Consider the following 9,080-nt stretch of genomic DNA (forward strand, 5'->3'; position numbering starts at 1 on the left):
TCTTTATTTTACAGTTAAAATATGTTTATCAAATAAAGTCTAATGTTACAACTAATCGGGGATCCCTTTAAAAAAATACTACAACGGGCTCCTCCTCATTGCTCTCATGTCATCAAAAGTTTGGTGCACATGTTTAATATTATGATCCCACCCACATCAAGGCTAGGGATGTCCCAATCCAGATTTATTGACTCCCGATACAATTCGATTTTTTTTAATGATTAGTCTTTCCGATACCGATCCGATAGCTTTATTTCTTTATTTCTTTCCAAGTGACAAGGTTGGTAGWATTAAAGCGAGCCCTGCTGTTCCCACCACAAGAAACATCCAGTTTGCAGATTTTGCAAGATGCAGTTTCAGCATCAKTGTTTTCCACTGAAAAGTGTTCCCACACTGTGGACATGGTTACATACTTGTGTGCATCTTGACTTCTTAACCGCAGTCGTAAAGCACGATGATGCTGAAAACTGTCGTGAAAACTGGATCAGCCCGATCACATGACTAAATCCGATTCTACCMGATTTTCAAGAAATGGCCATATCTACCACTGATACCAATACTGAGTATCTGATCGGGACATCCCTAATCAAGACGACACTCAGTGCAAACACAATCAGGGCTGGAGTAGAATAAGGCCAGGCAGACTGGAGCCAGGGCGGGCCGAGCTGTGCCTTACAACGCAAAAATGCCTGCTTATGTTTTGGCACCGATATTGCGGATGYGTACAGGGAACTGACGACAAATACGTCTGTCAGAGGTGGTCACCACCCCTGTAGCAGGTGCATGTTTTATTTACTTTTATCAACTGCATGTTACTAGCCCTGGCAAAAAAGAAGAAGAAAGATCTAAACACTGCACCAAACTCACCATAGCTACTTAAAACAAYACACAGAAGTTTGACCATACTATACTACACTATATTAAATCCTTCCTGCGTTTTTGTCTCTGCCTCTGGGAGAGGTATTGTCTATAAAACATTAAAAAAGTTTTATTTCTTACTTTTTCTTGTTGTACTGTTCTCATTGGATGGCAGCACACTGATATAAAATTTTCAAATTGGAAAGAGGAATGTACTTGCACATTCATCTGAGTGTTTTTTTCACCTCGCATTAAAACTGTATTCACTGACACAACTGGACCATCCTGCCAACCTTTTCACTATCAATGTGGAAGGCTAAAACGCTTAAAGCCTTAATCCTATGTACACAAATACACACAAGCATGCACAGGCTCCCAACACTCAAACACGCAATCACTATTTTCCTTCTGTCTGCTTTATGTAATGTTGTGTGTTGCTTTATGGATTCCGGTAATCTCATTTCCCAGTTTGGCTGAACGGCTAATATCAGGAGCAGCAGGGCTTAGCGCACTAAGAAAATTAAAGTCAAGAGTGAATTWAAAAAAGTGTGATAAAGTTGATGCCAGAGAAGATTTTGAAAGATGAGGAAAATGCAATAGAGATGATAAAAAAGTGAGAAACTGATTAGGGAGAGCTAGAAATGAAAAGTTTGGATGAAGGAACAGAGACACACACAGAGAGAGAGAGGGACAGGGAGGGACGGACGGACGGACGGACGGACGGACGCTCTCTGAGAAATCACATTGTGCAAAGTACAACTCCTTGCTACCTTGAAAGTTATATAAGAGCCTGAAAGTTTAATGAAAGCTTGCAGTTTTGAGAATAAAGTAAGTATTTTTGGATAAAGCTTAAGGTGTAATTTAGGTTTAGAAATGCAGTTCAGTCTCGTGGAAATGGGATGAAATTGTTTCAACTTGTTCACTCCCTTTGCTAATTAAATCACTTTGTTGAAAATATATTTATTAATAAATATATATGACTGTTTTTGATTAAGAGCAATAAATTACTTACTGTAATTACTTAAACTAATATGTATTTGGTGCACCTTTCTGGGAAGTAGACTAATAAATTGTTTAGCCTTTTTTAACAAGTTACAAGTAATATATGAAAATTTGTGAGTGTATCAGTCTTAAACTCACCGATTGGTGGTCTGGTCAAATGATTTTGAAATTCACAGCTGTCTCTGGGTAAAGGCTCATAGCATGACTCAGAATCAAGAATAGATCCTGCTTTATTGTGAAAATCTTGATTAGGTATAGTTTGAAATTTTAAGATGTATSTGTGTGTGTTTCCCACTGGTTGGTCTTGCTGACTCACTGTGTGCCATTTGGCAGTCAGAGCACGTTGCGGCCTTTAATAGAGCGACATGATGCAATCTCTCTTTCCTCCTGCACTAAGGAGATTACCCACCCTTTCTTTGTTTCTTACTTTTTCTTTGTGCTTTACTTACTAGCTTTGTTTATTTTTTTTATAGTCAGGGTAAAAAAAAGTACACCTTCTTTCTGTTCTAAAACTGTACATGTCAGAGCATACTGGAAAAAAATGTCATTAGAAGATCCTATAATTAACAAAATTATAAATAAAGACTTGTTTTAATGGGTATTACCAAGGTTAGTGTTAGTGGTGGAGTGTTGATAAATGGGACAACATCATATCAAAAAGGAAAGACGTTAACCTGAAACATATTTTCCTGTCTGTCAATCAAGAAAGAGCCCTAAGGTCATTTCCAAACAATCTGGAATTCGTCATTCTAATATGAATTGTATGAAAAGTCTCAAGACAGCTGCCAATCTCCTGAGAAGTGGCTGTCCCAATAGGTTTTTTTCTGAGCTTGGCCAAAGTAGGATTACGCAACAGAGTTGTCAAGTTGGTCCAGCTGATCCAAAGTCCAGATTGAAATGCTGTGACGATATCTGAAATGAGCTGTGCAGTTTCTGGGCCCACAAACTTCATTGATCTGCAGCCTAGTTGTAAATGTGACGTGGGCTGAAAATTTTCTGAAACATTTCGAAAGACTAAAAAAAGTCATACAGAAAGTGATAACAGCAAAGTATTATTTCTGCAGATTTCTGTACAGTTGTTAAAATTATTGTATGTAATTTGCTAGGACTAAACACGTTTTGACTTGGTGTTTATGAACTAAGATATAGCAGGATTCATTTTGTTGTTCACCTGAATTTTTAACTTGTTATGGACAAATGATTATTGATGTTTTCATACATAAGACAGTAGAAGAATCAAGCGTGCCTTTAAGTTAAACTTAGCTGCTCGATTATTCACTTTAATACATTTGTTTCTGTAAATAGAAGAACACAAGTGCATAATATGTGTATTAGGTGTGTCTGTTCCTGTTCTATCTTTTGCTACACCCACTCACCACGCTGTACTTACAGTACATTTAAGAAGAATTTGCACTGCACTTTTCATTTTTCACTGCAACCTCATCTCTCCTGTTGTCACACTGAGGATAACATCACCGTTCTGTCTGTTTTACCAACTAAAACATCCATCAGTTCATCTGTTTTTAAACAGGCTTCTTCCTTTTTGAGGCACAAGCTGGTACTGTATCTTCCAGGGGTCACTGAGCGAGAGATAGGGTAAACCATGGACTGCATGGTCACAAGATCATCAGAGGGCCTCATAGACAAATGAGACAAACAACCATTTACACAATAACTCACAGCAAATTAATCTAACTAAAACAAGTCTTCTGAAAGCTGCCAAGTGTTTTCCAAATTTATTACAGGAAGCTATTTTTGAAATTGTCACAGATGTCTTCTCTGGTTCTTCACTCTCTTCCCCCGCTCTCTCTGGCCTTGTACATMCAAATACTATATTTAACTCTGCGAATTAACCAGAATGGGGTAAAGATAAAAAGATTATAAGCTTTTCACTCCCTGCATTTTGAACACCACGAGAGACCTCGTCTGCACGGCAGATTTAATGTAACGCATTAACGTTGCATTAATAGCCTCAGACTTCTCCCCCTCCCCCCTTATGCTCTCAGCTATCCATTTATTCAATCATAGAATGGATTTGATAAGAACAATGGAGTGGATTCCTTTATTGTAGCTGGTCTTGCAACCCTTTTTTAATGTATGTCAGGTTGGCTTCCTGTTCTATGCTCAAGGCCTAAGAAAGATGTTGCAAATGAATGCCGGTAATTTTCAGAGCTGAATGTGCAAAGAGTGGGCTTTGGGCACTTGAGATGTTTAAGATCAGCACAAACAGAGCCAGTAGCTTACAGTTAGGCACTCTGGTCTCGGTAATTGAATAATAAGATTCCTCAGATGTGGATAAGAGGTTCAAAGGTAATTACTCGAGTCTTAGGATTCCCATTCCCTTCAAGGCTTTTGARTAGATTTTTCTTTGCGTGTTCCTCAGGGATGATTAATGCACTTTGATTTTCATTTGTCTCATTAGTACATTGGCATACCGTGGTAATTATGACTTTAAAAAATATAGAACACTGTCTTTATTGAAAGCTTATAGTTACAGGAGGCAAACAAATTTAACGATGGCGATGTTTATGAGAATGTAGTTGTTGGAAAGAGACCTTGAAGGAGTGAAAAATGTTGCTCTAAAGGAAGCGGAAATCTTTCTTGCATAAAGTTGTGTTTGTGAGAATGAAGTGGCAGGTAAACAATGCGTGGCTCAAAGCTTGAGTGGCCGGCTTTTGTCCTTGATGTTTTAAACAGCTTGAAGCTCAACGAATTGTGTTCTGAAAGAACACTATATGTAACTAGTACTCTAATCTAAAWAAGTAAAGGTAATGGGGCCCAAATATATAGGTTAAAGGTTAGTCTTTACTAATACTTATTTTACTGTTGATTTAACATACTGCCATGTTAAGTGTTCTCATGACATCACGCGACCCTGAAAGGAAGAAGCGTGTACAGAAAATGGATGGATGTAACCTAATTTGCCTACTTATGACCATGATGTAGCTGATCACATTTGTGGATGAAAGTACAAATAAATAGGATGTTTTTCTAAGTGGCTTTATAATTACGTTCATCATTGTTGATATAAAGGGTGTGAACTGCTCTGCATGAGTTTGTTTTCTTAGTTAATGTTTACAAGACAGCCTGATAAGTGACACAAAGGGAGGATGTTGGAAGATTTTGTCTCCCTWGCAGCTTGTGGATCGGCTCTTTGAAGTGTTAATCCGTGAGATTATTATGAGGAAAGATGGCCTTTTATGACTTTATCTGGTTGACATTTGGATGTAGTTTCCAGTTCAATGTATCAATTTTCTCTAAATACCTCTTTTGAAGTTGGCTTCTGTGGTGGCAATTAAGGAACACAACTCCACAAGAAACCTGCAGAGAAATATTTATGGCAAAGTGAAGAAAAGAGCTCCTCGCCAACAACCTGGCACCCACGAGTATTTAATCATCGTCACTACATTCTTTTATTAGTTTTCTGCACTCACGGGTCCAAATCACAACGTTTTTTGAAGWCTGCATTTATTTTGAACACAATTACACAACTGCAGAACATAAAGGGTGCTTTTGTGGGGTGTGAAGATATTATTTGGACATCCATCCCATAAGAGACGAACAGATAAACAACTGCCAACGTTCTCACGTCAGCCACTGTAGTAGTTATATGTTCAGTATGTGTCTCCAGACTTCACACAAACATGCACGTCGGGAATTTAGCAGACTTTTTGCCTGTTTCTGAAGCTGTTGCCTATTTTCGTTGTTCTCGATTTGATCGAACCTTATTTTCTGTTAGATGTCAGAAAACTACACAACAAAGAAGGCATTTACCATTGACTGAAAGTTCGTTATAACAGCTTTATATGCTGTGTAGTGATTTCATCTGTAGCAAGTTCTATATTTAAACATATAAAATGCATCAAATCAGTCATCAAAACAGCCTTGCATCACTTCCTTGCTGTAAAGTTTTGATTAATGTACTCTTTTGAACTTGTTTATGCCAAAACCTCTTAGAAAATAACAAATGATAGAAATTTGCTAGCTGTCAAACCAATACAATTATTTTAAAACAGTCAGTTGTTAATTCACTAAAAATCAACTAGTTTTTTTTGCTAAATTAAAAAATGTAGTATTTAAGAAGTAATTTAAGTTTTAGCATGTTTTAGAATTATAGAACACAATAGCACTAATCTGCTGAACACTGCTGTTTTCAAGTATGATACAACTATCAAAACTACTTGTCTGATGTGTCAGTCATCTATTTGACTTCATGCTTTTAGGGAAGCTTTTTTTGTATGTATAGTAACTTGGGAAATGGAGATTGTGTTCAATGCACCAAAGTTGCTCACGAGGAAGGGTCTGTATTATGCCCTCAAGGCAGGTCAGGGAAAAAAACTAGGATACCAGAGGCATCTATCAACAGCCTCAAGTTTTAACCTTTTTTCATCGCAGAGTGATAAGAAAACAAGTGAAAATGAGTGGAAACCAAGTGATCATAAGAAAGAGACACCAAATAGAGTCTGAGCAAGCGAGAGGCTGATCATGCAGAAAATGCCATCAGCTCATCGCTCGAAAGACGGCACTGATATTCGATACCATCTCTGGACACCGAACGAGGGAAAAAAGAGATGGAGATAGGAGGAGGGAGGGGAGAAGAGAGAGAGAGAAGGAGAGAGAGAAAGGCTGTTATCACATGAGAGAGGGAGGAGAGTAATAGCAAGGTGAAGGGAGGGGAGCGAGAGGACTGAAGCAAAGATCGGGCTGCCACCGGCAAGGAGGGCGTAATTGAGAGAGGGAAGTGGATGGAAGAAAGCAGCAAAACAGCCTGAAGAGTGGAGGATAACTGGAATAACCAAGGACAAGAAGGGGAGGACGTGACAGAGCTGGAGAAAGAGGAAAGTAAATGGAACAGTGATACGTCAAAAGTGATACGTCAAAAAGGAGATACGGTCAACAGTTAGGTCAAATAGTTGATTATGTGACAGATGGAAGTGTTTTTTTCCCTGCTATGAGCTCCAAGATAAGTGCATTGGGAATCTTGGCACATGTTTTCATGCTTGTGTCTGGATGATACAAATGAAAACAGAACACCTGTTATTCTTAGAACTCTGAGCTTGCATGCATCAAATTGTCTCTGCAGCATTTTACCTACCTGCACGATGTTTGACCTTCCTTAGTCAGCGGGCAGAGTGTGACTGCAGAAAGAGAAAAAGGAGAAGAGATAAAGGGAGGGTGCGTCTACTGAAAAACCCACAGAAAGAGAGAGAGTGTGTTAAAGTGGAGTAGCAGCTGAGGCAGTTGTTGCTGTGATTAGTGTGCTTGCACTGTCCTCTCAGTCTTCTGCTTGGAGCTCCTTTCGGGTGTACTGTGTGTTGGATTTTTCTCAGACGGAAAGCTTGGCCCTTCAATCATTTACAGCTTCCTACAACGTGGGAGCCACCCAGCCCTGTTGACTGAAAAACTGAACTGAGATGACCTCATCTTCCTGAAAAGGCCAGGACTCCCCCCGCTCCACTTCCTACGCTATTTTTTTAGATGTACTTTTAAACACTCGTGCTTCAAATCGTCTGTAATAATGGAAACGTCAGACAATCCTCAAGGAGGCTCGAGTCGTGCGCCCAGGTTGGGAGAATCCAAAGTGACAGAGGCAAAAACTGGAGAGGGCATGAGACTGGGGGAGCGAGAAACCCCTCTGAGGTTGTCACCGTTTCGAATGCTTCGAATGCTGGACTCATGCCGTCCACCAGGAAACCGCATCGGTGAGTCTTATGATTACCGTTTCCAGCCTGAAGTTTATCCTGATCAGATCTTGATTGCACGATTGTATTCAAAATCAATTTTTAGTTATTGAATAAATGATTGGTAATTAAATTTTTATTAAATACTGTGCTAGCCCAGAGCAATGCTCTGCATGTATTCCTCAGAGAAGGAATGTTTTTCATTTTAAAATTTTAAATAATGTCATCATCATGGTGTCACTTCAGGTTTATACAACATTCAGAATTTAAAAACTTTAACTCTTAGACTTTATAGGGAAGAATTAGTAGAATACCTTAGTTCAAAGCTTAAGCCTGGTGTAATTGTAAAAGTAGAGCATATATGCTCTACATACTGTATTTTATGTGGAATGTAGCAGATAATTGTACTATTGCAGCCTTGAACCACCTTCTGAATTTCACTGTCAGACCTTACCAAGTTGAGGCTTTACGACAGAAAATCTCAATATTTCTACTCCTCTTTGAAGCAAGCCTTAGCCTTCCTTTAGGTTTTTAGGATCCTCTCTGTTGGATTTTACATTGCATTTAAAGCTCTGTATTTAGTGGTAGAGATGGATTTCCAGCTTACTGGAGTTCATGCAGTGCTGGTTGAGGTAAAGACTGCTCTAAAAAGTATCCCACTCAGTCTTCTACAGGGAGTCAACCCTAACTAGGCCAGGCTGGCTTCACACTGGGACACAGCAGCAACTTGTGACATTTACTGTCTGCTCTTTGTCTTTTCTGGAAGTGGAACATAGAGAACCAGTGGGGGACTTAAAATATATGTTGTGTAAGATTAGAGAGTGTGTGGGTGATACGCTGGTTCTGTTCTGAGCAGTTGTACAGCAGTTGTATGTTACAAGATTATGGACTTGTTTTGGGTCTTTTGTGGAGGTTTCCAGACACGATGTGTTCTAGTCTCAGCAACCCACATCTTCTTGACTGTTGGCCTAAACAATCATGATCAGGGTCTTGTAGAAACTGAGAGCGTTTTAGTGYAACAGGACTTCTGGATGCTCACTTGTCACAACCATGATACATCTGTTGGTATCTAGATTTCCTGGATCAGTTTTCACTGACTTTGGTGTCAGTTACCTGAAGTTTGTGGTTCACGATCTGGGTTGTGAGGGTCAGTTTCTGGTATATTATGTGACTACTCAGTTTACTTACCGAACTACCTCCTTCGTTACCTCCTCAAATTTATTTGCATGCTAAATTAGCATGTATAAGTGTGTTTTTGTAATAATTTTTTGCTTCATTTGATAAGGAAGAGATAATGGCTGATTCAACCCCGGTAATTTTATTGACTGGCTCAGTAAAAACAAATCTGGTGCAGTTTAAGTATATAGTCACTTTCTTTGTCACATTTCAACATGGCTCATCAGTAGATTTTAGATTTTTGGAAAGTTGGTTCTAAAATCTCATGTTATTAGTCGGAGTGTCACACAATTTTGATTCAATTCACAAATCTGCGATCGAAATATTGATTCACATTGGGCATATGGTAACAATATGGATCAA

General features: G+C 38.9%; 1 pseudogene; it reads left to right on the forward strand.

The window, feature by feature from the left end:
* The window catches only part of LOC106523858 (cyclin-dependent kinase 16 pseudogene), a 10,268-nt pseudogene extending 2,706 nt beyond the window's left edge, over nucleotides 1-7,562 (forward strand).
* Nucleotides 7,563-9,080: the final 1,518 nt, after the last annotated feature.

Source organism: Austrofundulus limnaeus, unplaced genomic scaffold (genome assembly GCF_001266775.1).
Source record: "Austrofundulus limnaeus strain Quisiro unplaced genomic scaffold, Austrofundulus_limnaeus-1.0 Scaffold3, whole genome shotgun sequence".
Lineage (NCBI taxonomy): Eukaryota > Metazoa > Chordata > Actinopteri > Cyprinodontiformes > Rivulidae > Austrofundulus > Austrofundulus limnaeus.